This window comes from Delphinus delphis, chromosome 14 (assembly GCF_949987515.2).
Source record: "Delphinus delphis chromosome 14, mDelDel1.2, whole genome shotgun sequence".
In the NCBI taxonomy this organism is placed as follows: Eukaryota; Metazoa; Chordata; class Mammalia; order Artiodactyla; family Delphinidae; genus Delphinus; species Delphinus delphis.
Genome location: NC_082696.1, coordinates 19,289,759 through 19,310,978, shown reverse-complemented (window position 1 = coordinate 19,310,978; position 21,220 = coordinate 19,289,759).

Here is a 21,220-nt window from a genome sequence, read left to right as displayed (position 1 = left end):
TACCCCAAGAACCTCAGAGCATGAAGATAGCCTCTTGTAAGCCACTTCTTTAGTCCTCCTTCAAAAACCACTGCTTCTGTGAAATGCACGCCATCCGATCTTGCCACACATCATGTTGAGTTCACCTTGCTCTTTCATTCATTGATAACTTCTTCGTGTCTGCCTCATTGTCTTCTCTTCCATAAAAAAAAAGTGTGCACACTGTTTGATTCCATTCATACAGAACTCTAGAAAATGTGATGAATCTCTAGTGACAAAAAACAGATCTGTTGGGAAGATTTAGTAGGAGATAGATGACAAAGATGCATGAAGAAACTTTTCGTGGTAATGGTAATGCAGATGCTCACTGTCTTGACCATAGTGATGGTTTCATGGGGCTATTTCAATGTTAAAACTTATAAAACTGAAAATGTAAGTGTGTGCTGTTTATTATATGTGAATTATACCTCAATGAAACTGCTGAAGAACAAAGCAACCCTCTGCTGTTCTTTCCTCCCCCTACAGTACTCAACAAATGCATCACAGAACTACAGAAAATCCAAAGGCTCAAAACACTGATGCTGGAGGACAGTGTGACGAGGCAATCAACTATTGGCAACAGAGGCCTGCGGGGCTGTGTGGTTTGGGTTTCACAGTTCTTCACGACGGGGCTGACAGAAATGAACTTACTTGTGGTTGACCCTGACTTTGCTCCTCTCATTTGCCTGTATGTCTATATAGTTCATAGCATAATCACAAGCAGATCTGATATTAATCATTGTGCTTGTGACTGTTATGTATCTCATACTCTTGGTGGTATAAAAATTACAATATGGGAGTCTTCAGAAGCATGAAAAGCAACCCCAAATTTTTGCCCAGACAGCTTTTGTATGTACATGTACTTATAGAAGATCAGACGTAAACAAAACGTAGGTCCAATCACTTTTTAATCCCGACTTGGAATTCAGCAAAAGACTAATAATTTCATCTCACCTAATTAACCTGTCATATTAAATACGATTTTCTCTTAGCTTTTGCATTTTTCTAGTTGATCTATACGTACTTTAGAAAAATGACACTGTTCAAATGGTATACTACTTATTATTATTATTTTTTTTTTTGTGGTACGTGGGCCTCTCACTGTTGTGGCCTCTCCCGTTGCAGAGCATAGGCTCCGGATGCGCAGGCTCAGCGGCCATGGCTCACAGGCCCAGCCGCTCCGCGGCATGTGGGATCTTCCCAGACCGGGGCACGAACCTGTGTCCTCTGCATCGGCAAGCGGACTCTCAACCACTGTGCCACCAGGGAAGTCCAGGAGTGAAGGTTTTTTAGATGAAGAGCTACTTCTGTGGGGCTTGAAAATAATAAAAATGAATGCAGAAGTTTTGATTAAAGGTTAACCAAAGAAGAAATCTTCAGAATAACATGTTTAAAGTAAGTTCACCAAGACCAGCCATAAAAAAGTAGATATATAAGACCATGTTTCCAAAGAAATGCATGGATAGATGCTAATATATTGTAATATATTCCCTGAGTTTAAGTGGTGTCGCCCCTTCAATAAGCAACAAATATTATAAGCCATCTGGATGAAAATGACAGTGGTGAGTGGTCGGTTTGCAATAGCCCCTGTTATTAAAAAGACAGAGAAGGGTTAGGAGAGCATTCTAGGTAAAGAGAACAGCATATTGACAAGGCACTCAGGTGTTAAGGGGATAGCAAGTTTAGTGTACCTGGAATTTTGTTAAGAGAAAGTGGCTGTCTTCGTCTGCATGGGCTGCTAAGGCAAAATACCAAAGACTGGTGGCTTATACAGCAGAAATTTATTTCTCACAGTTCTGGAAGCTGGGAAGTCCAAGATCAAGGAGCCAGCTGATTCAGCTTCTGGTAAGGGCTCTCTTCCTGGTTTGCAGATGGCAGCCTTCTCACTAGGTCCTCGCGTGGGCTTTCCTTGGTGCATGCTTTGGCAGAGGAAGGGTGGGGGCCAAGCTCTCTGGGTGCCTCTTCTATAAGGACACTAATCCCATCATGAGGGCCCCAACATCATGACCTCATCTAACCCTAATTACCTCCCAAAGGCCCCATCTCCAAATACCATCACAATGAGGGCTTCATTAGGGCTTTAACATACAAATCTGGGGGGAGAGCACAATACAGGTCATAGCAGTGGCTGAGATGGGACCGGATATGTAGAGCTGGGTCAGCTAATAAAGGACAGTTGTACCCTGTTCAGGAGTTTGGGACATTTCCACTGTCAACAAGGAGCTAGCAAAGGTTTTTTAAGTAGGGAGATGACGTGATCAAAGTATTTTTAGAAAGGTAACTTTGACAAGCAGCATCTTCTGGCTGCTGCTTCCTGCTGCCTTTAGTGACTCGTTAAGTGACTAGTTGTCAGGAAGCAGGGCCTACAGTCAGTAGGATACAGGGTATTGAAGAATTACTCATGGTGTATTATTGGGGTATTTTTGCTAAATAGATTGTGTTAAAATCTTGAGTGATAATCTTTTTTACTTATTATTTATCCATGTGAGTAATTTGAATCATAAGAGTGTCTGGCAATGGTTCCATGAAGCTACAAAGCACTTCTTTGTATGAGTGGTTGATTCTTACATCTTGTTGACAGATTAATTTACCTCTTCTTCTCTTGCTGTTACGTGACTATAATTTAAGACAAATCCCTCAGGGCTGTCGTCTGAAACCCTATCTTCTTGTTTCATTACTCTTCATTTTTTACCTTTCCTTGCTTTGGACCTTAATTTGGGGGTCTTCACATTTATTCCATAAGGACATTTATTACTGAATAACCCTCACTATTTTTACTTATGCCAAACATTTTTAAGTTGAAAAAGATCCTTGAAAAAGAAATGGAAGATTTTTTTAAAGTAAAAATAACAACAATTACAACAAAACAAAACAAAAACCAGAACAAACAATAAAGCCTCTTGCAATAAGGCAGCACTTTGCCACCTGGTGCAGAGTTAAAGTCATTTAGCTTATGAATAAGTTTTTAAAAGGCTTAGAGCATAAAGACAACTTTTCTAAAAAAGGCACAGCAGGGCTTCCCTGGTGGCTCAGTGGTTGAGAGTCCGCCTGCCAATGCAGGGGACACGGGTTCGTGCGCCGGTCCGGGAAGATCCCACATGCCGCGGAGCGGCTGGGCCCGTGAGCCATGGCCGCTGAGCCTGCGCGTCTGGAGCCTGTGCCCCACAGCGGGAGAGGCCACAACAGTGAGAGGCCCGCGTACCGGAAAAAAAAAAAAAAAAAAGGCACAGCATTCTTTCCAAGTGAAAAGCCCAAAGAAACCAAAGTCTGATGATGACCTAGATTTCTGAGACGGTTTACACTGAAATGATTATTTGTTTCTTTTTGAGTTGCCACATTTTTAGGTCTTTAGTGGTAGGCAAAGTTGTTAATGGCGCTATATTTTTTTTGTTAATGTCCTTTTCTTCAGCCCAGTATATCAAATAAATAAAATTTAAAACACAAAGATAATCTGAGACTTTAATGCTTTTCTATTTATTTCTAGTATGGAATGTTCAGAACCATAAACTGCCACAGTTTTGTAAACTGCTATAGTTTTATTATTCTGGGCTGACTGCTTTCTTCCCCACAGCTATGATCATCCCACGTCCCTGACTTAAGCCCCTTTCTGAGTTCACATTTTGGTACCTTTGACCCCTCTTATGCCCTTCCCATCTGAATTTGGAAGGAAACAAATGGTTACTTTTCAATCTAATTCAAGCTGTCATTCCAACCGCAGTGAGAAGCAGTGGATGTCTGAGCAAATTCCAAAGCTGGCTTCCCTCCAGGGAGTTGTGTCCTGGTATGAGGAGAGTCTGGGCAGTCTCCCCAAGAGTTGGGTTCGGCTGCATCTTGCTACATGGGCTGCTTCAGTGAGCATTTTGAGACAAAGCAGGCCTGATTGTGTAGAACAGGTTGTCTCTAACCTGGTGCCAGGGAGTCTAAGATTCACATGCAGGCCCTATTTGGGAAACCCTGTGTATGTCTACATATCCTTGATTTATTTGATTTTGATTCCATGGGAGCAATTTTACTACTCTGTATGCTGTAAGTAGCAGGCATACAAATTCTGTCCTGTCTGGTATGAGTTCTATTGATTTCCTTCAGTCTCCCTCTGCCACCAATGTAGGGGGATGAAGGGGGGATGAGGTGGGAACAGTTGTGCTTCCATCTACAGTTCACTTCAACCTTCCTTCCTTTGTTCCACACAAATATGTGCTTCTAGACTTTCTTTTTTGGCCATGCAGCTTGCAGGATTTTAGTTCCCCAGCTAGGGATTGAACCCGGGCCCTTGGGCAGTGAGAGTGCAGAGTCTTAACCACTGGACCGCCAGGGGGTTCCCTTGACTTCTTTTCTGAACCAGCTTTAACATCTGCCTGGTTCCCACACTGAATGATTTAAACAAAATCTTTAATGCATGTCCATTCTTATGTCTGTATAAAAGTCACAATTTTACTTTTTTTTTTTTTTAAATAAGCTTTTAACCCTAAGCTCCCTCATTTGGAGGATGAGCATAGTAATACCTCTCTCATCCTCCTCCTTGAGTTTTTGGGCTTGAATGAGTTATAATTAACTGGACTGAAATGATGCCTAAGGGCTGAAAATGTGTCTTCTCTGCTTTTGTATTTCCAGTATCTGGAAGGCAGAACCTGCCCCAAAGTGCTCTTTGGTATCAAATACTAAACTAAATAGGAGGCATTATTATTATTATCAGACGTTGTTGGCAGCCCAGGAGCCAGCAACCACTGACCTCCTCTTGAAAGTGGTAGAGGGTTCACCTTAGGTAGCATTCAAGGAGTCAAAGGAACAAAGCTCACGTGCTGGGCAAATGGGGACACGGACACACCTGGTGGTTTCTGATTCCCGGGAAGAGGCCACAGGTGACAGAAAAGGGTTAAAGGAGTCTCAGAGTTGCCTCTTCCTTTCTGGGCCCTTTGCCACCAGAGATTCAGAGGTCAAAAGTGCTGTTCCCACACAAACGTGAGCTGCTCTAACACACAGTCACCTGTCATTCTGTGCCTCTGAGATGGGAGGATAGGCAGAGGGGAAAGAGCACGATTTCTGGTATGCAAAGTCCTATACTGAATAGCAAGACTGGGTGCAACAGTAAAAGACTGCCGACACTTGCTGGCTGGATCTGTATCCTACTTTTACATTCAAATTACTTATTTCCATTCCAAAATATAAACTTTAACACTTTAAAATAGGAGGCTAAAGCTCAAAGCTGAAGTCACTATAGAAATATTCTGCAACGGTTTTTAAGGCTCAGTGTTCTCTTTTCCACTCTTCATCTCTCCCTGATCTCAACATGAGCAGGTCCACTGAACATCTTGTTCATTAAGCATTACTAATGCAAGGGTAACAAGAAGGCAACTTGTGTTCGCTCAGTGAGTATCTGAATGCATCCCCCCATTAGGCTGAATAATGGCTCCCAACGATGCTGGTCCTAACCCCTGGAACCTGTAACTTGTACCTTATATGGGAAAAGGTCTTTATAAAAGTAACTAAGTGAAGGGTTATGACAAGGGGAGATTATCTGGATTAACCTGGTGGGCCCTGAATGCAATTACAAGTATCAGTATAAAAGAGAGGCAAAGGGAAGACACAGACAGAAGAGGTAAAGGCACATGATCACAAAGGCACAGCTTGGAGTGATGCAGCCTTAAGCCAAGGAATGCCAGAAGCCCCAGAAGCTGGAAGAGACAAGGAAGGGATTTTCCCCCAGAGCTTCCCAGGAGAGTACAGCCCTGCCAACATCTTGATTCCATGCCAGTGAAGTTGATTTCAAACTTCTGGCTTCCAGACCTGGAAAGAATCCATTTCTACTGTTTTAAGCCACCGCGTTTGTGGTCAGACTGAGTAACTTAAACAACACAATTTTATTGTCTCACTGTTTTGGAGACTAGATTTTCAAGATAAAAGTGTCAGCAGGGTTGACTTCTTCTGAGGCCTCTCTCCTTAGCTTATAGATACATCGTCCCCTGTGTCTTCACCTGGTCTTCCTTCTGTGCATGGTTGTGTCTGTGTCTCAATCTCCTTTTCTTTTAAGGACGTCAGGCATATTGAATTACGACCAACACATATGACCTCATTATACCTTAATTACCTCTCTAAGGACCCTATCTCCAAATACAGGCTTGCCAATGTCCCAATCCCCGACCTCCTTCTAAGCCCTGTCCCAGCTGTAGGCTAACGGGTCACTGGAAGAGTGACTGCCCTACGACTGGCCCTCCCTCAGCGTCTCCGCGCGGGGGGCAGGCCGACCCAACGGCATTACCACTCGAACTGCTGGAATTGGCTGACGACTGACGGCGCCCGGACTCTTAGACCCCCATCACCCTCACCAAGCCCAGGGTAACGCTACAGGTAGCGGGTAAGTCCATCTCGTTTCTGGTGGACACGGGAGCTACCTATTCGGTCCTGCCTACTTATTCCGGGCCAGTTTCTCCTTCCCAGATCTCGGTCATGGGTATTGATGGCAAACCATCCTTCCCACTCCAGACCGGTCCACTCCCATGTCATATCAAAGGACTCCCTTTTACTCATTCCTTCTTAGTCATACCATCCTGCCCAGTTCCCTTGCTAGGCCGAGATGTCCTTTTCCACTTAGGGGCCTCCCTCCAGCTGGTTAGACTTGACCCTAAGGTCCCCTCCTCCCAACTCTTGCTTCCTCTTCTCGGCCTGTCTCTAGAACCCTCCCCCTCGTATCCCCCTCTTCCAATCACACCGAACCCAATCAATCCCCAAGTCTGGGAAACTTCTAAGCCCATAATAGCAACACACCATTCCCCCATCCTCATCCGCCTAAAGGACCCCTCCAAATTTCCATCAAGGCCCCAATTTCCCATCTCTGAGACTCACCTTAGGGGCCTACAACCTATTATCACCAGACTCCTAAACCAGGGACTCCTTATCCCTACTGACTCTCCCTGCAACACCCCCATCCTGCCTGTCTGCAAGGCCTCTGGGGATTATCGCCTGGTCCAGGACCTCCGAATAATCAATGAGGCCATAATTCCTCTCCACCCAGTAGTACCAAACCCATACACCTTGCTCTCCCATATCCCCCCATCCACAACCCACTTTATGGTTCTGGATCTCAAAGATGCCTTTTTCACTATCCCCCTACATCCCGACTCCTATTTCCTCTTTGCCTTTACCTGGACGGATCCGGATACTCATACTTCCAGTCAGCTCACCTGGACAGTTCTTCCCCAGGGCTTCCGCGACAGTCCTCACCTCTTTGGTCAGGCGCTCGCACGGGACCTCACTTCCTGTTCCCTTACCCCCAAGCACACTCCTTCAATATGTAGATGACCTCCTCCTTTGTAGCCCATCTCTCAGCCTCTCAAGACAACATACTGCAGATCTCCTCAATTACCTTGGCTCTCGCGGTTATCGGATCTCCCCAGCCAAGGCTCAGTTATCTGTATCTTCTGTAACCTACCTGGGGCTCCACCTTACCCCTACCACAAAAGGTCTAACAGCCAATCGCACCCGGATTATCCGTGAACTCCAGCCTCCGGAAACAGTGGAACAAATTCTCTCCTTTTGGGGCCTTATAGGATTTTTCCGACACTGGATCCCTAACTTTGCTCTCCTCGCTAAACCCTGATATCTAGCCGCTAAAGAAACCCCTCAAGGACCCCTCACCTCTCCTTCCGACGTTCGGCAGGCCTTTCTCACCCTCCAACGCTCTGATATCTTCTCCTCCTCTTTCTCTGCCCAACCCAAACCGACCTTTGCACCTGTTTGTGGATGAACGGGCCGGAATAGCCACTGGACTCCTTGCCCAGCCTGTAGGGCCTTCCTACCGCCCCGTGGCTTACCTCTCCAAACAGCTAGACCCAACCATTCAACCATTCGGGGATGGCAACCATGCCTTCGGGCGCTAGCAGCGGCAGCCGAACTGACCAAACAAGCACTCGAACTGACTCTGGCCCACCCACTAACCGTGTTTTCCTCCCACCCGCTGGTCGACCTCCTAGGCCACAAGTCTCTCTCCCTCCTGGGCCCCTCCCGCATCCAGGAGTTCCACCTACTGTTTATTGAAAACCCAGCTATTTCTCTTGATCTCTCCCCTCGCCTGAACCCGGCTTCCCTTCTGCCTCCTTGATTCGAAAAATCTCACCATCTGTTACGGCAGCCGCCCAAATCTAGCTGATACTGGGTTTCTTTGCAACTCATCCCTCACGGTAAACACATCAGTTGAAGCACCACCAGGCATGTTTTTGTGGTGCAATGGTTCCCTCACAAAAGAGATCAATTCTTCCTCCCCCTTCCCATGTATCCCACAACTCTCTCTCGTCCCACAACTCACACTGTATAGCCAAGCCGAATTTTCCTCGCTAATCACGCCGCCCTTTACCCGACGAAAAAGAGCTATCTTTCTTCCTCTGGTCGCAGGCATCTGTCTCGCCTCCTCCCTGGTTGCTGCAGGCCTCGGGGGGGAGCTCTAACACATAGTGTTTCAACATCCCGCGACTTAGAACATAAACTCCAGCTAGCCATTGAAGCCTCCGCGGGCTCCATCTCCTCTCTCCAGCGCCAAATCACCTCCATAGCCCGAGTCGCTCTCCAGAATTGACGAGCCCTGGATCTCCTGACGGCCGACAAAGGAGGTACCTGCCTCTTCCTACAGGAGGAATGCTGCTATTACATCAATGAAACAGGACTCGTCGAAGACAACGTAAAAGCCCTCCATCGCTTAAGAGAAGAACTCCAACGCAAACACCAACAGTCCGCCTCCCCAATTCCCGATTGGCGGCGATCCACCCTCTATACCTGGCTAACACCAATCTTAGGCCCCTTAATTCTCATCTGTATCTTGCTCACGTTTGCTCCCTGTTTTCTTAGGTTCCTTCTCAGGCGCATGGAGGAAGTCTCTCGGGTGGCCACAAACCAAATGCTCCTCGGTCCTTACACCTTGCTTCCTACAGAACCCCCCACTGGCCTCCCCGAAGCCTCGGACCTCTGGTCGCCCGACTCCCCTTTCGACGCCCCCATTCAGCATGAAGTAGCCAGAGATCAGAACGCAGCCCCATTACACCAAAGATGTCGGGGTGTAAGGCCAACTGGCCCGAGGCAGGGGAAAACAATCAGATTCACAGGTTGCATCAGACCGAAATTCTCCGGACCACCCAATTCCAGAAACTGCCCTGGAGACATTCCGGACCACCCAGTTCCAGGAACTGACCTGGGGACTTTGAACCCGGCCCAGCCTTCCCGCCTTTCGAGGGGCGGGACTAACCGTCCCCTAGGATACCCGAAAAGACCACCAAATAAGGAATACCCTGCGCCCTCCCAGATTCACCACACCCCTTTCCCTTCTTCCCCTATAAAATCTTGCCCAACCCTCGCCCGGGTGCAACCTCTCTGGCCCCTTTCTCTCAGACCAGTGAACCTCGCCTGGGAGCGCTCCCTAATAAAGCTCACTTGAAGCTTTCCTCTGTTTCGCGGTGCCGTTTAAGATTCGACCTTACAGAAAGCAGTTGTTAATATATAGTATCATTCTTAGAAGAGCCTGATATTTCTGAGGAGCTACAGGTATCACTAAATGATCAGGCTCTTTCAAAGGAATGTGAATTCCTATCCAGAGAACCTAATTTTCTGTGCTGCTTAGCCTCAATTACTCCTTAACATTCTTTACCTAGAAAGAACGCTTCTAGGTAATTACAATACCTGAACGGTGCTTGTCACAACAGATATTCAAAAAAAAGATAAATCTCTTCCCCTCACTTTCTTTATTTTTCATAGGTTAATTCTAACTTTCAACAAATAAAACTAACGGTGAGCTTAATAGATTTATATCTAGACAATAAAAGTATGTGTTACCTGTTCTCCAAGCCATTAACTGACTTGAAGGCAATTTAAAAATGCATAGTATGTATTCTTGGTTGACCATACAGGATTGGACTTTTACAGACTGCCGTGGTTCCCCCTGTTAAAGTGGTAGCCTCCACCAGCTGAGGAGAGAATGGAGCATATCGCCCTTTCAGCCCAGAATATCTATACAAGGAGGAAAAGCCCCACATTTATGTATTTCAAATAAACCTATTATATATAGGGCTGGGAATTCTTTGTAAAAACAACAGCAACATTAACAACAACAACAACAAAAACGTCTTGGAGTTTCCACCTGAATCAAATCTTTGGAACAGATGATGATTTCGTTGATTTCTGCATAAGACAATGTTGCAGGTCAAAACACAATCTACTGGTAGCATGTGTTATTTAGCTGCTAATCTTAAGAGAAATCTTTATACAAAATTATTACAGCATAGCTAATTTGCATCCATGCTTAAAGATTCTTACTGCGCTGTGAAGGAATTCATATTATAGGTTTCTGACATAAGTACGCTAACATTCACTCAGTGTTTCTCCAGGGAAGCCTGCACTTAAACGGCAAATGTATTTGCCCCGAGGCATATGACAATTGTCTTACTCTTTTTCTTACATCCTATTTATAGTTGATTCTTCAGACACTTTGAAGTGGTACTTCATTTGGTGGCAATGAAAGATCAATGCATTGATCCTTCTAAGTGGATGGCAGACAAATGCAGCTTGTCTTTCTATTTTAATATCATATAACATGATAGAGCGCTGGAACATTGACACATCATATTTCTGACCAACTTAAGGTCTTCATAATTAAAAAGGAGACACACCATTGGAGAGATACTATAGGCACTGCACACACTGAGCAGCAGTACTCAAAGTGTGGTCCCTGTACCAGTAGGACCAGCATCATTTGGGAACTTATTAGAAATTATTGGGCCCCACCCAAACCTACTGCATCAGAAACTTTAGGGTCAGGGCCCAGCATTCTGTGTTTTAACAAGCCCTCCAGGGGATTTTGATGCAGGCTATAGTGTTATAGTTTGAGAACCAATGATATAGGACATTCCTAGCCAAAGAATAAGACAGATCAGGATACTGAACCCCTGTTAGGCCTGATGCAGCTAAAACGGCTTTCTGGAAGTTTGATTAGGATTGCATTGAACCTATAGATCTGGTTGGAAAGAACGGACAATTTGACAATATTGTGCCTTCTTATCCATGAACATGGACTATCTCTTTATTTAGTAGCTTTTTGATTTCATTCATCAGAGTTTTGTCATTTTCTTCATATGGATTTTGTATATATTTTGTTAGACTTATACCTAAATCTGTATATATTTTATTTCCGTTTCTTGTCTTATTTCATTAGCTAGAACTTCCAGTATGATGTTGATAAGCTGTGGTGAGAGAGCATATCCTTGACTTGTTCCAGATTTTAGTAGGAAAACTTTGAGTTTCTCACCATTAAGTATGATGTTAGCTATAGGTTTTTTGTAGATATTCTTTGTCAAGTTGAGGAAATTCCCTTCAATTCCTAGTTTGTTGAGAGTTTTTATCATAAATGGGTGTTGGAATTTGTCAAATGCTTTTTAGGCATCTAGATATAATCATGTGATTTTTCTTTAGCCTGTTGATGTGTTGGACTACATTAATTGATTTTTGAATGTAGAACCAGCCTTGTAAACCTTGGATGAATCCCACTTGATCTTGGGGGTAAGGATATTTTTATTCATTCAAGCTTTCAACAAGTATCTGTTGATCTTTTTACCAGGTAATGGGCTATAGAGGTAAACAAAATAAAATTTCAGCTCTTATGGAGTTGATTTTCTATTGAGGAAGATGGAGAAAATGTATAAAATGAATATATGTCAGATGGTGATAAGAGCTTAGAGAAAATAAAGCAATAAGGGGGATAGAATGACGTGGTAGAAGGGAAGGGTGCAATTTTGTGTAGAATTCTCAAGTCAGCCTCACTGATAAGCTGACATTGGAGCAGAGGCTCAAAGGAAGTGAGACAGTGGGCCATGCGAGTACCTGGGGGAACAGTCATTTCAAAGGCCCTGAGAAAGCATGCTTGAGAATGCTCCAGGTACAAGAAGCACCCTGAGGATGGAACAGAAGGATAGAGGGGCAGTGTGGGACTTGAGGACAGAGAGGTGGCAGGGGCTCAGATCGGCTGGGGCCTTCCAGCCTTCATGAGGATTAGGTTTCTCTCTGAGTTGAATAACCATGAGAGAATTTTGCACAGAGCTAGGACATTATCTGTCATATATGTTAAAATGATCACATTGGTGGCTGTGTTGGGAAAATGCTCTAGGAAGCTGTCAAATAATCCAGTTAAGAGTGAGTATGGCAGAGGCTAGGTGGCAGCTGTGGAGGTGATGAAAAGTAGTTAGAGTCCAGATGTATTTTGAAGGTGGAGTGATGGATTAGATGTGAAGGATGAGAGAAGAAAAAGATCTTTGTCTTAAGTAAGGGAAAGATGGAGTGCCATTTAATGAGATACTGAAAAACAACAGCCAGTAGCTTTATTCTTATACCATTAGTTAATGAAAATTCCAATTAACAAATTCATTTCATTTTTTGAAGGTTTTGGGAGAAGACTTTCCTTCTATAAGCTTATATTCCTTTAGTGAATATCTGTAGCCAATATCATGGACTTGAACTCTGGGGCCGGTTCTTGGTAAAGCCTCCCATTCTGCACATAGGAGAGGATAGCTTGTCCATGGTTCCCTGTAGAATAATTGCAAAGGGTGGGTGTGGATGCTAGCTTTAGTGTCTCAGTGGTGCTTATTAAAGGAGGGAGGGAAGGAGGGAGGGAGGGAAGGAAGGAGGAAGGGAAGGAGGGAGGGAAAGAGGGAGGAAGAAAGGAAGGAAGGCAGAAGGAAGGAAGGAGGTAAGGAAGAAGGGAGGGAGGATGGAAGAAAGTTAGGAACCATTTAACCCCAGCTTCTTAAAGGCAGAGGCATCAGGTCTACTTATGGTCCTCTTGAGGCAGGTGAAGACTTTTCAGTGGGAAAACTAATGTCACAGAGTGATATTATATTAATGTTATGACATATTCAAATGTGTGGACAGACGCTGTCCACACCACAGGTTCAGAATGCAGTAAATTCACATTTAAAACCCTTGAAGTACGATGTATCAAAACTTACAGGATTACATCCTTTTTTCTTAGATGATTTAATTGATAGGCTTGAAGGACAATGAATGTGAGTTCTGCCATGATGAGCTGGTGTCCATAATGATAAAGACAACGAGTGTATTTGCAAATTCTCTGTCAGTGGATAGCAAATCTTTTGCTACATGGCAAAGTTAATTATACAATTACATTTCAATTGCTTTCAAATGTTTCCATTTATGTGTCCAAGGGCAGTCTTTTACTATAATAGAAATATAATTCTTTCTGTGGCTCCGCGCTGGCCGTTCAACATCAGATTCAAATTTAAGAGCAAAATATGACAATCTTCCAAATATCCTTGGCAAATAATATGGTCACCTAAATTTGTAATATCAGTGACACCACTTATTACACAATATTCTTAATATTACAAACCAACAGAGCTTATACTAGTGAAGTAAAAGTCAAATATATGGAATTTTCCTTTTGATACATGGTCTGTGTTATTACCATGGAAAATGATTAAGTATTTCTTGACTTATTGTTCTCAATTTTGTACCCCCCAGAGATATTTGCTTATGCCTGGGAGCATTTTTGGTTGTCATTTTGGGGGTGGGGTATGCTAATAGCATCTCATGAGTAGAGGCCAGAGATACAGCTAAATATCTTATGGAGCAAAGGACATTCCGCACAAGAGTTATCTAGCCCAAAATGTCAGTCAGTAATGCTAAGGTTGAGAATCTCTGACTCATGCCGTTGCTCATAGCTCATTCCACAGCTCACATCACAAATGCATTCCTTTAGCTGAGCCTTACAGTTCAATCGTTCAACTCAATATTTGAGTGTCAAAGGAAGATTGGCACTATATTGCGTCTCTAGGATGGGAAGAACCCACTAGGTTGAAGTTATAAGATTTACAGTCATTAGGTGAGTTGGAAGACCATATGATTCTTTATTGGAAACTGGCAAGTGTGCCAAATTAAGGCTTTACTAAGAATATCGTGAGGGTTAACGAGTCTTTGAAAGATAATAGTCACCTTTGTTTCATGTCTAAGAACTTTATCTATGCATTTATTTATTTATTTATTTTTTTGCGGTACGGGGGCCTCTCACTGTTGTGGCCTCTCCCGTTGCAGAGCACAGGCTCCGGACACGCAGGCTCGGTGGCCATGGTTCACGGGCCCAGCCGCTCCGCGGCATGTGGGATCTTCCCGGACCAGGGCACGAACCTGTGTTCCCTGCATCGGCAGGCGGACTCTCAACCACTGCGCCACCAGGGAAGCCCTATCTATGCATTCTTTATTCATTCCAATCCCATGGCTATCTATTCAGTTGAGTGTCAGTTACAGCTAGCTATTCGAGATGCTCCACACACACACATTTTAACTGTGGCTGCCAGATATCAATGAGATTCACAGGCCCCCAGTACAATATTCTCAACAAAATATGCCTGATATTTTGAAGACCATCTGTCTCATTTTAATCTAGAATAGGCTCTTCTAAAGCTTTTGCATGCCAAATTACTTTTAAAAAACCAAAAAACCCTTGTGCTGTGTTAAAAAATGTTTTTATTGAGATATAATTCATATACCATAAAACCCAGCCATCGAAGTGTACAATTCAATTTTTTAAGTATACTCACAGAATTGTGCAACTATCACTACAATCTAAGTTTAAAATATTTTCATCATGCCATAAAGAAACCTCATGCCCCTTAGCAGTCACTCCACATACCCCAGCACCCCCAGACCTAGGCAACCACTAATGCACTTTTTTGATTCTATAGATTTGACTATTCTAGACATTTCATATAAATAGGAGCATATAGTATTTTTACTACTGGTTTCTTTCACTTAGCATGTTTTCAAGATCCATCCTTTTGTAGCACGTCTCAGTACATTTTTTCTTTACTGTGCCCAAATAATATTCTATTGTAAATATATACAACATTTTGTTTATCCATATATCATCTGACCGACATTTGTGTTGTTTCCACTTTTGTATATTGTAAATAATGCTGATAAGAATAAGTTTTAGGGTGGGGGCCCTAATTCAATATGACTTGTGTCCTTATAAGAAGAGAGACACTAGGGGTGGATGCACACGGAGGAGAGACCATGTGAGGACACCTTGATCTTCAACCTCTAGCCTCCAGAACTGTGAGGATAAAATTCCTGTTGTTTAAGCCACCCAGACTGTGGTATTTTGTTATGGCAGCCCTAGATGACTAATATTCCTAGGAATGGAATTCCTGGGTCATATGGTAACTCTATGTTTAACAATTTGCAGAACTGCCAAATTATTCACATTCAAGTCATTGTATGGATATATGTTTTCTTTTCAGTAAACACTTAGGAGTGGCATAGCTGGTAAGTGTATGTTTAACTTTTTAAGAAATGGACAAACTGTTTTCCAAAGTGGCTATACCATTTTACATTCCCACCAGCACTAGATGAGGCTTCCAATTTTCCATTTCCTTGCCCAAACTTGTCATTGTTTTGATTATAGTCATCCTAGTGGGTGTGAAATGATATTTCATTGTGTGTCTTTTTTTTTAATAGAGTTCATTGTTTTTAGCCATTTTAGGTTCACAGAAAAATTGAGCAGCACGTACAGTGTTCTCAGAAACCTCCCACCCATCTCCACCTACCCCCAGGTCTCCCACTATCAATATCACACATCAAAGTGGTAAATTTGTAACTTGTTACAACTGATGAAACTATTTTGTCACATCGTTATAACTCAAGGTCCATAGTTTACATTAGGGTTCACTCTTGGTGGTGTAGACTTTATACAGGTTTTGACAATAAATAGTAGCATGTATCCACCATTGTAGCCATCACACAGAATTGTTTCACTGCCCTAAAAATCCTCTGGGCTCTGCTTATTCATTCCTCTCTCCCCCTCCACCAACCTCTTCATTAGGGTTTTGATGGTTTTGATTTACATTTCCCGAGTGACTAATGCTGTTGATCATCTTTTCATGTGCTTATTGGTCACTTATCTTCCTCAGAGGGGAGATATATGTCAAAGTTTACAGACTTTCAGTTATGAGTATGTACAGTATGATGACCATAGTTAATAATATAGTATTGTATACTGAAACTTGCTGAGAATATATCTTAAGTCTTCTTACCACACATACACACAGAGTTAATTATGTGAGGTGATAGATGTGTTAATTGTCTTATTTTGGTAATCATTTCACAATGTATATCAAATCATCACATTGTATACCTTAAATATATACAATTATATTTGTCAATTATTCCTCATTAAAGCTGGAAAAAAAAACCCCTTAAGGTTAGAATGGCTACTGTTTGTACTGACTACCTGATAATCGTATTTGAGGGCAAACATATTTAGTGATATTATATTGTGGCAATACAAAATATACATGATGTTTTTTGAAGTAATTTTATAGAACTCTTAGGCTTCTTAAGATTTTGATGTTTTTGTTTTGAAATAAAAATATTTCTATTAAAAAATCCTTTGCCCATTTAAAAATTGGATTATTTGTCTTTTTATTGTTGGATATCAGTGCTTTTTAAGGTCCAGTTTGCCTCCAACTGAAAAGGAAAACGACCCACGATTTTGTCTAGTATAAGAGACACACTATAGTGTCTTATCCTGAATGGTAGTCTCCTCAGCAGGTTTCACTGTTTCTTTATATCTGGGATCCGCTGTTGCCTTGTGATTTCAGGGCAGAGGCAGCACTTTTCTTGGCAGCTGGATTCATAGGAGTCCAAAAGAAACAAATAGCTTTAGGCAATTTTCAATCAATCTTAGAGAGATAATAGTGTAACAATTCGTTCCTGATATCACAAAGAACAGATTCAAACAGCACGTCTTACAATTAAATATGAAACACACAGGAATAGTGCAGTTATAGGAGAAGTGTTATCTTATTTCTCAGTGTTTATTAGCTAGTGCTCTTTAACGGACAGGACGTTTGCAGATGTTTTAGTAACCCACACAACTCTGCTCTGGTGTGGACCGTGTTTACCAGTTATTTCAACCAATTAAATTCAGCAACTATTTACTGCACACCCAGAGAGAGGCAATGCCCGTTCTACTGAATTCACTGAATTCTTTGATAAATTTTTAAAAAGAAATAGTTGTATATTTACTAACTTTTTAGAAAAGGAAATAGCAGCCTCCCTTTTTTTTTGTTATTATTCACTTGGCTAAAGAGATTCTGGAACTTAACACCACGTATTCTGGGAGAAAGAAAAATCTAAAATGGAAAATACCACAGTGCTTCATCTACAAGATTTAAAAGAGCCTTAAAGTTCACTTGTACTTAAAATCTTTCATAAACGATTTCACTATCTCCTTTGAGAACTCATTTTGTTTAAAATTTCCTTTCTCACGGATAATCAAAATCATGCTGGATGCTTCAGGCCTGTCCTCCTCTGCATTCAGTAGACTAGCTCCTCCCTGCTGACATCTTATAAGGATGAAATTCTTCACACTTTCTTTGCCTGATAGTATCGTAGCTCCCATATTCACTTACACAGATGACATGTGATTGCCATATGAATGGATGGGAATAAAGGTGTTGGTGTTGATCTGATATTAAATAAGAGGAAGCTTAATTTCTCCTTTATAAATAACCCTCCACTCTGTGTAAGTTCCAATATCTTCTTTCCACATCTTAATGCCTTGCCTTGCCTATCCCTAGAATGTGTACATGCCACACCAGAGGCCACTAATGAGCCAATGATACTCATAAACTGTCCTATTTTGGGGGGTGCAATCTTTATTCTTTGATGTTTAAGTCATGGCTAAACACTTTGGGGTATGTTTTCTTAGAAACATTACGATGCTATTTAAAAGTGGTAGCATAAACCCTATCACCCATTTGTTTCCCCAAGGGTAGTGTATGAGTCGGAGTTCAACCAGAGAAACAAAACCAGGACTTATGGCAAGGTATTGGCTCATGTGACCGTGGAGGCCAGTTAGGCAAGTCCATAGGGTAGGCCATCGGGAAGGGCAGGCTGGAACTCTCAGGCATGAGCTGAAACTGCTGCCCACAGATGGAATTTCTTCTTCTGGGAAGTTTCACTTCTGCTTCGAAGGCCATTCAACTGATTAAACCAAGCCTGCCCAGGTCATCCAGAATAATCTCCCTTAAAGTCAGCTGATTATGGACTTTAATCATATCTGTAAAACACTGTCACAGCAACACACAGTGTTTGACTGGATAACTGGGATTACAGCCTAGACAAAATGCCTCATAAAACTGAGCCTCACAGGTGACAAGTATCTCTGTGGTCATAGAGCAGTCACTCTGAATATCAGTTTACTTTGTATTCATATAGAGATGGCTTTTGGTTTAAAGTCAGCTGTTATAAGCAACCTCAACCATTTAACTTTTTTTAAAACAAAGTGTAAGATGCAAAATTAAATGGAACTCCTTGTGCTACAGTCCACCAGACTTGCTGTCGCTGCGTGGGTAGACTTCTTTCTACAGTAGGCCTTTGCCTATGATCAATAAAATTGTGTATATAGCAACTTACCACAAACTTGGCTAGAAAAATTTAGCCCATTCCTTGCCTTGTTCTTGGTGAGGAGACATTGAAGATAATTTAAAAAGAGTCTATTGTAGTTGTTCGCAAAATTTTTGGTCTCAGGACCTTTATGTGCATCAAAATTATTGAGGACTCTAAAGACCTTCTGTTCATATGGGTTATGTCTTTGTCAGTTTGGGCTGCTACAGGACTCTCTCCAGGGAGCTGCAGACTGTATACAATTTGGAGGGCTTATCCTCTGAAGCTCATCTGGGAAACCTCTTCCTCCCAAGGGCCCACTGACTCCAGGTTAGGACACTTGGGTGGGGGTCTGATAAGTACCCTTTTACGTGATGGTGAATAAACTGCTCTTCCAGTACCTAGACATACAGTTTTAAAACCAAGGAGGAAAAGAACAAAGAGGAAGGAAGGGAGAGAGAATTAAAAAGTAGTTTACTCAATCAAGATCTTTTTTTTTTTTTTTTTTGGGTATGCGGGCCTCTCACTGTTGTGGCCTCTCCCGTCATGGAGCACAGGCTCCGGACGCGCAGGCTCATGGGCCCAGCCGCTCCGCGGCATGTGGGATCTTCCCGGACCGGGGCACGAACCCGTGTCCCTTGCATTGGCAGGCGGACTCTCAACCACTGCACCACCAGGGAAGCCCTCAGTAAAGATCTTTATGGTGATGCTTGAAAGACCAAAGCCATTTAAGTAGGAAACGTGCTAATCTTTTGCTGTATGTATATGGAAAGATCATGAGTAAAAGTAATCCTCCCTTAAAAACAACTCACTGCATAAACTGGATGTCTACTTAATTGAGTCGTCGTTAACAACTTGATAGGAAGGCGAAGTGCCATGTAACACCTTTACTTGTACTGTATCATGCTGGTAGACAATTCTCTGGGAAGCTGAATGAGTTCAGGGTAGAAGCGGTCACCTGCAGCATATAAGCAGTAATCTGATTATCAATTAAAAAGTGAAAAGCACTGAGGAAGTTTTAATTAAGCAATATTCCACAATGATGCTTTCAACAGTTTTATAGCTAGCTAATCATTTATAAACATTCTAATACAACAGAGCGAGATCAGGGACTAAAATACATTCCCTTTTAAAACACAGGTTTGCACTGAGCAAAGAAGACAATATTCTGTGACAGCCAAAGGAGAATATACTCAGTATGGTCAACAAACAGTAGTGTTTTCATTTTAGTTGATGGACATTTTTACAAACAGTCTGGGAAAAAAAAACTGGGTGTAGCACTCATTTGATTGGGAAGCAGGGAAACAAAGGGGCATAAGGTGCCTTTATAATTCTGAGCTCAGAATTAGGGATGTGGCAAATATACATGAAATGGTCTTGAAAGAAAATAAGCGCAGGTCATCTCAGTAGATATACCCCAAATAAATTATTAATAAAGTGAGGAGGAAGTAGTTTCTAAGGAAATCTGGGCACAGATGTTTGCTCTGTAAGACATGGAGAGTTCAGGGATCAGAACCGTGAGACATACAAATCACGGATCTGAAAAGATCCCATGTGTTGAAAACAGGTCCTTGCTCCAAACTGCTCCTTGAATAGGCTCTATCAAGGATGTGGAACATAAGAGCAGGTCTATTAGGAGACAAAGATACCAAAGGGGTTTGGAGAGGGAGTTCTTTAAGTAAAGGCTGAAGGTATGGAATATCTGAAAGGCAGAAAGCAAAAGTTACCTAATAATTTAATAATAATAATAGTCACCCATACAAAGAATCATTACACAGATAATGGAGGTTAAATTTTATTTCTATTTTGCAAGTAAAAAGCATATGCTGTAGTACAAAGGATTTGGTTTCAATATAGCAAAGTCAGTTTTAATGGACAAAATCAGTCTTGAGAGTCACTGATATTAAATAACGGAATAGGGTTAAGGGATGGTATGGGAACTTCAAAGACAAGGTATGCAGGTCTCTGAAAGCCTGACTGAAGGAATGGGAAAGCTGGAGATGCCAACTTTGGTCCCAGCCAAGTTCTCCTGCTATTTTCTGTACGTGATACTGTCTGTTATTCAACTCAGAGGCAACACCATATACCCACTGTGAGAACTGAATTCCCTTTGGGGTTATCAATTACTCACACAGCCTTCCTCTAAAGGAAGGCTTGCAAGTGGTTCATATTCAAGCCTTACGTGTGATAGTGTTTACATCACATTCACAATGTAACAGAAGTACATGGAAATTCTTGTAAATTATATAAAATATAGAGTTGATTGATCCCACTTTGAAGAAGCATCATTGAGGATTAGATTTCCTTTATCAGAGTAGACAGGTTTAAAACACATTGCTTGTACTGTACCGTTTTAATAACATTTCATTTTTATATTGATATGTCACTTAGAAATTAAGAAATGGCATATAATTGTGGGATTTCGTTTAAATTCTAGAAAAACTGAAAGATACTTTTTATTCAGCTTAACTAAGGCTGAGGTCTTCTAGCACAGGTGATTTCTGCATTTCTCGAAGATTATCCTGTAGTTTAATAAACATAAAGAACTCAAGCACACTAAATCTTGAGAGGACTAGTAAACGAGAGCAGAAGATTTAAAAGACATCATTTCTTCCTTTGTCTACTTAACAAGGTAACTTGAGTTGATTAATCTTGCATTATTAAATTCAAATCCTAAATATTTTGACAAGTATTGTTAAGTCTGATAATTGTTTATAAAGAATTTGTGGTTATATGTTGAATTATCAATGTAGAGAGTTTTCAGTTTTTT